The following is a 7,181-nucleotide window of genomic DNA, read 5'->3' on the forward strand; positions in this document are numbered from 1 at the left end:
ATCATATAAATAAAAGAAAAGATAAAAATCATGATTATATCAAGATGCAGAAAAAGCATTTGACAAAATATGGCACACATTTATAGTAAAAACTCACAACAAAATGGGAGTTGAAGGAACTTTCCTCAGTATAATCAAAGTCATCTACTACAAGCCCACAGCAAACATTATCCTCATTGACTATAGTTTCCCCCCCTAAGATCAGGCTTGTTCTCTCTTGCCACTCACATTCAATATAGTAGTGGAAGTACTTGCAATAGCAGTTAGGCAAGAAAAAGATATCAAAGTTATCCAAATAGGAAAGGAAAAAATTCAAGCTTTCACTATTTAAAGGTGATGTATGTATACTTAAGGTATGCTAAAGACTCTACCAGTGCCTAGAAATAATAGATTTGTATATTAAAGTGGCAGTATACAAAATCAATACCCCAAAGTCCATGATTTTCCAATATACAATAATGAAAGAGAGGAAAGAGATATTAGAAAAACAATCCAGAACAGATGTGAGGCAACACCTTTCCCAACTTCAAACTATACTTACCAAGAAGCAATAATTAAAACAGCATGGTGTTGAAATAAAGTCAGATCCTCAGATCAATGGAATAGATTTGAATATCCTGACATTTACCCTCAAATCTATGATAGCCTAATCTTTAATAAAGGAACAAGAAACATGAAGTGGAGCAAGGAAATTTAGTTGCTCAAAGAACTCATATGTATAAGAGGTTCTTCACCATCTGCCTAACTGCTTCATCACAAAGCATATTTCATTTTATCTAAAACCTAAACTGCCACTGTCACTGTCCTCCCATTGTTTATCAATTTGCTTGAGTGGGTTCAGTCTCCATTGTGACACTTGTTACTGTGTTTTGGCATATCGAATATGTCACAAGTAGCTTGCCAGGCTTTGCCTTGCAGGGAGGATACTCTCAGTAGCTTGCCGGGCTCTCTGAGAGGGGCAGAGGAATCGAATCCAGGTCGACTGCATGCAAAGCAAACACCCTACTAACTCCTACTAACTGTGTTATCACTCCATCCCATTTCCATGGCAAATAGTAAAATTTGAAAATAGAAGAGTGTAATCTATAAATTAAAAGAAAAGTGATTTTATTTGTTTTATTAAAAGTACCAAATGCTATACATATAGAGAGAGAGCAAGAATAAAAAATTCTTAGGACAGAAAGAATATAAAGAAATCATAGTCTCTAAAGGAAGCTTCAGCAGATAACATTTTAATTATATAAACAAATTATTGTTGAAATAAGTCATAGCAATTACCATCAGAAATGGTTTGGAGATGAGTTGAATATTAGCTTCTAATAAAATATGCTTAAATCAAAAGTTATTTTTAATTTGAATTTATTCATATAAAACTAAATTAAAGATCGAAAATGAGATCATCTGTATTTAGAGTGATTTCTAATATCAGTGATGAATGCCTTATTAGAAATGTCTCAGATAAATTTACACAAAGAATAGAAGACCTTTTAAAGGATAAGGCACAGCGACGCGTGTGTGGGTCCCACATGTCAGCATTGATACAATGGAAGTCAAAGGGAAAAAGAAATTCTTAGGAAAAGGTTAAAAGAAATAACAGAAAAAGGGATTTCCGAAGAAAAATTATTGTAGTTCTTCAAAGATGCCCCCAAGAAAAGTTGTTTAGGATGGCAAATCTAAAATCACATCTAAGAAATTTGAGAAAAGTGCCACAAAACCTGGTAAAAAGGGGGTGAAACAGTTCAAGAACAAGCAGCGAGGGGATAAATTACCAAAAAATAAATTTCAACAGGCAAATAAAAGTAACAGGAAGAGAAAATTTCAGTCTGACGGTACAAGCGATGAATCAGCAACCAAGAAACCCAAATGGGATGACTTCAAAAAAAAGAAGAAAGAGTTGAAACAGACCCGGCAACTTGGCGATAAAACCAACTATGATATTGTTGTTCGTGCTAAGCAGATTTGGGAGATCTTAAGAAGAAAAGACTGTAACAAAAAAAAAAAGAGTGAAGTTGATGAGTGATTTGCAAAAGTTGATTCAAGAAAAAATCAAAACTATTGCATTTACACATGATTCAACTCGTGTGATTGAGTGTTATATTCCGTATGGCAATGAAGAACAAAGGTAACAGGCTTTTAAAGAACTGCGAGGTGATTTCGTTGAACTAAGTAAAGCTAAATATTCTAGAAATATTGTCAAGAAATTTCTCATGTATGGGAGTAAACCACAGATTGCAGAAATAATGAGAAGTTTTAAAGGCCATGTGAAGACGATGCTGAGGCACGCAGAAACCTCAACCATCGTGGAGTAAGGGTACAACGACAAGGTGGTCCTCAAGCAGTGGAACATGCTGACAGAGGAGCTCTATGGGAACACGATACAACTCTGGAGAAAGTATTACAGGTACAGCCAGAAAAACTAGAGCTTATCATGGATGAAATGAAAGAAATCCTCACTCCAATGTCCCAAAAGGAAGCTGTGATAAAGCACTCATTGGTGCACAAAGTATTCTTGGACTTTTTAACTTATGCAACCCCAAAGTTAAGATGAGAAATGATTGAAGCCATTAGAGAAGCAGTGATATACCTGGCACACACACGTGATGGCGCCAGAGTAGCCTTTGGCATGGCATGCCCAAGGACAGAAAAGTAATTGTGAAAACAAGGATGACTTATGTTGAAAAGGTAGTTAATGGACAATACTCCCATTTGGTTTTACTGGCAGCATTTCTTTGTATGGATGATACTAAGCTTGTGAAGCAGATAATCATATCAGAAATTATCAGTTCCTTATCTAACATAGTAAATGACAAATATGGGAGGAAGGTTCTGTTGTATTTACTAAGTCTCAGAAATCCTGCACATATAGTGCGACAAATCATTGCAGTTCTACAGATGGGAGATGGAAACACACACAGTAAAAAAGATACAGAGATTCAGAGGCAAGAGCTCCTAGAATCCATTTCTCCAGCTTGTTGATACTTGAAAGGTTATCCAGAATATCCCTTACCTACTTTTAACCCTCAGATCTTGTCCAGCTTGATCATTCCCAACTATTATTGTCATAGTGTTCTCTTCTCTATCTTACCTACACTAAGAATCGCACACACTTGTGGTTAGTTCCAACCACCGACCAGTCCTTCTAACCCTTGTTTACCCTGGGCATGAATATAATTCTTCTTATATATATGTATATACACATATATATATGTCCCTGTATAACTGTATAACTGTAATCCTGTTGTTCATCGATTTCCTTGAGCAGGCACCAGTAATGTCTCCTTCGTCCTAGCCCTGAGATTTTAAAAAGTGCCATATTTGAGGCTCTTTCAGTATCAGGAGAATGAGACCCATCATTGTTACTGGTTTTTGGCATATTGAATACACCAAGAGGAGTTTGCCAGACTCTCCTGTGTGGGCAGGATACATTTGGTAGCCTGCCAGGTTGACCAGATAATAAGATGTCGGGAGCAGGGTTTTATAATCTCTGGGTCTTGGCCGTTGATGGGATTACACGGCTCTGGGGGCAGTTGGTGGGTGTAATGTCTACATACTGGAAGATGGGGAATCTGCATGGAGGAGACCCAGTCCCAATCCATGCAGGCTTGGAGATCTATGCCCCCGGTCCCGCACACCTGGGTTCCTCTGCTGGTTCCTTCTTGCATGAGGCTCGTCCAAACGTGTGAAGAGTGGTCTTAAGCATGGCTGTGCATGGAACCGGAGGTCTTCAGCTGCCGGGGCTCTACTCAGGGTGGGGAGGGAAACCCAACCCACCCTCCTCCAAGGGGCCCTGGTGAGGACAGTCAGGTGTGGAGGCAGGAGACTGTGCTGTTCTTTTCTGGGAGCAGTGTTTTATAGTCTCTGGGTCTTGGCTGTTGATGGGATTGCACAGCACCAGGGGAAGTTGGTGGGTGTAATGCCTACATACTGAAAGATGGGGGATCTGGGTGGAGGAGGCCCAGTCCCAATCTGAACAGGCTTGGAGATCTATATAATATATATGTATATACATATATATTATATGTATATATATAATATACATATATATTATATACCACAAATGAACAAATGAATGCAGTCATTCTGTATCTGTCCCTTTCCTTCAATCTCATTTCATTTAGCATGATACTCTTCATGTCCATCCATTTATAGGCAAATTTCATGATTTCATTTTTCCTGACAGCTGCATAGTATTCCATTGTGTAGATGTGTCATAGTTTCTTTATCCATTCTTCTGTTCTTGAACACTCAGTTTGTTTCCAGATTCTGGCTACGGTGAATAGTGCTATGATGAACATAGAGATGCATACAGTGTTTCTGCTGTGTGTTTTTAGGCCCCCATGGAATGTACCCAGAAGTGGTATTGCTTGGGTCAAATGGGAGCCCAATTTCTAGTTTTTTTGAGAAACGTCCTTATTTTTTGTCAAAAAGGCTGGCAGTCGGTGTTCCCGTCGACTGTAAAGGAGATGTCCCCCCTACATCTACACCAACACCAGTTGCTTTTGTTCTTTTGGATTCATCCTATACTTTAGATATCATACTAAATGTAGTATTTTCAAGCATTTGCTATAGATCCGTGATTTGTTCTTTTTATTTTCATGCCAATGTTTGCAACAGTTTCATGATGAAAATCATTGGAACTTATAGCATTATTTTGTTATGTCATGAGGCATAGAAAACTATGTCACATGGAAAATTAATAATTATGATAAAATTTCACTCTTTATGTCTATAATATGCTACATGTTATAACTTACTGTAAATTTAAATTAAAAACTGATGGATTATATGTTCTCCTCTTTAAAAATGATTCATTACCTACCAACTATCTATAAATATGGTACATATTGAATATTACTTTTTTAAAAGTTCTTTATTGCATCTAATTCTCATTTAAGCAGTTTCTTACATACTGGATTATACATATGGTGTGAGAAATTATTCAAATTAAATTGAGGCAATAACCATTAAAATCAGTGTTGGTAAAGATCTTTAGGCTTAGGGAAAATAAAAGAAAATGATTCAGAGTGCACTTTCATCTTTAGTGCTTAAAAGAGAAAAAAATTGAAGCCATTCCTTAGTGTTTCATTATTAAACACACAAAAGAAAAATGTGTCAAAAATGAGTTAAGGTAAATGCTTCCATTTTGACATTCTGACTTGAAACTTTTTCCATTCTCTTTTCAATGTTAATGTTGAATTACAGGAAAATCTTTTATAATAACATTTTCTTTTATAGTTTTACCTTTATTTCTAGCTATCAAATACCACTGCAAAATTTGCCCTCTAGTGAGAAGATTAAGTAAAAAGAAGCATATTTGAAATATTTATGTATTATATTTCTTCTTTATGTGTTTTTCTAGTGAGAATATTATGCTAGGATAGAAAATATTTTTTAAATCTTTCATTTATTTCCATTTTATAATGTCATTTTATAATGTCATTCATTTGAGTGTTTCAAATTTGTCCTTGAAAAATATATTAAACTAAAATATCCACAGAAGCAATTGAAAATATTTCAGTGGGAGCTAAAATATGTTTTGTTTTCATGCTTTCACTTGTATCCCCTGCCTAAATTTCTTACTTCACCATTTTTCTGTAAAGAAAAACGACATCAAACATCAACTATGAATTCCAGCATTAGTTTCATATTAAACCAATTTCGGCTGAAACGTTAGTCTTTGAAATGATAGGTGAAAATACTTTAAGGAAATGTTGTTTGACCATTTATAATATTGGGAAAATTTTGAGCTTAAATGCATGATGAAAAATGTGTAATTTCATCTTATTGAATATATATGTGTGTGTATATATATATATATATATTGCTTTTTGGTCACACTCGGCAATGCACAGGGGTTACTCCTGGCTCATGCACTCAGGAATAACTCCTGGCGGGGCTCAGGGAACTATATGGGATGCTGGGAATCAAACCCGGTTCGGCTGCATGCAAGGCAAACACCCTACCCTCTATGCTATCGCTAAAGCCCCTGAATAATTTTAATATCATATTTTGCAAGGACTTTTTGTTGTTTGTGTGAGTATATAGGTGTGCCAGCCATATGAGGAAAAATAACTGTTGTTTTACATTGTTTTACATGTTTCAAGGCTGGAGTGATAGCACAGCGGTAGGGCGTTCGCCTTACAAGCGGCCAACATGGCCGACCGGAGTTCGATTCCTCCGCCCCTCTCGGAGAGTCCGGCAAGCTACCGAGAGTATTCGATATGCCAGACACAGTAACAACAAAGTCTCCAATGGAGACGTTACTGGGCCGGCTCGAGCAAATCGACGATCAACGGGAGGGCCTACATGTTTAATGCTTATTTATAAATAGAAATTAATAAATGTTGTTACATTACTTTTCTGTTAACATTTGATTATGAAATTTGTCTAAATATTACTTTTATTTTGTAGGCTTTTTAGAAAATGTTTTTGTTTGGGAGCCATAGCCAGTGGTGCTTAGGGCTTGGTCCTTGCTCTTTACTCAGGGAATTTCTTCTTGAGGTGCTCAGGGGACAGCATGCAGTACCCTGCAACAAAGCCAAGTCAGATACTTGCAAGGCCAGAGTCTTTTCTGGGAAATTATCTATCCAGTTCTGCTCCATAAGTGACTGATTTTTAAAAGTATAACTATTATCATTTCTTGTCTGGTGGACACACTGATGGTGCTCAGTTGTTGTTCTTAGCTCAAGAATCACTCCCGGCAAAGTCAGGGACCACTAGAGTGTCAGGGATCAAACCCTGTTTAACCGCATGGAAGGCAAGCACTTGCATTGTACTATGTGCCAGATTGATTGTCAAGATTTTATGTATTCTGTGTGATACTTAGAAACTTGTTGACCCATAAACACACTTTCAGGGAAGAGGAGATTGACCAGAGATGCTCCTTTAATTGCACAGGAGTTCAAATATTATATCCAAAACTTCCTAGGCCCTTGAGTTTCTCTGGGTATGGCCTAGTGCCACCCATTAATGTCACACATTCAGGTATGAGCAGTAACTTTAATACTGAGCTAGAATAGAGCTGTGGAACATTTATCTTGTTTGTTGAAAATCACTAGAGCCACTCCACTCATCATAACCAGAAACATTTTGGTCCTTGAGGAATTTAGTGATGAAATCAACATAAAACAAGGTCTTTAAAATTTAGGAAATAACTATAAGCCAAAAAATTTACAAGAATT

General features: G+C 36.8%; 1 pseudogene; it reads left to right on the forward strand.

Annotated features, from left to right (window-relative positions):
* Positions 1 to 1,543: 1,543 nt before the first annotated feature.
* LOC130043160 (pumilio homolog 3-like) lies at positions 1,544 to 2,976 on the forward strand (annotated as a pseudogene).
* Positions 2,977 to 7,181: the final 4,205 nt, after the last annotated feature.

The sequence above is a fragment of the Sorex fumeus genome, unplaced genomic scaffold, assembly GCF_029834395.1.
Source record: "Sorex fumeus unplaced genomic scaffold, SorFum_2.1 ptg000115l, whole genome shotgun sequence".
NCBI classification, from domain to species: domain Eukaryota; kingdom Metazoa; phylum Chordata; class Mammalia; order Eulipotyphla; family Soricidae; genus Sorex; species Sorex fumeus.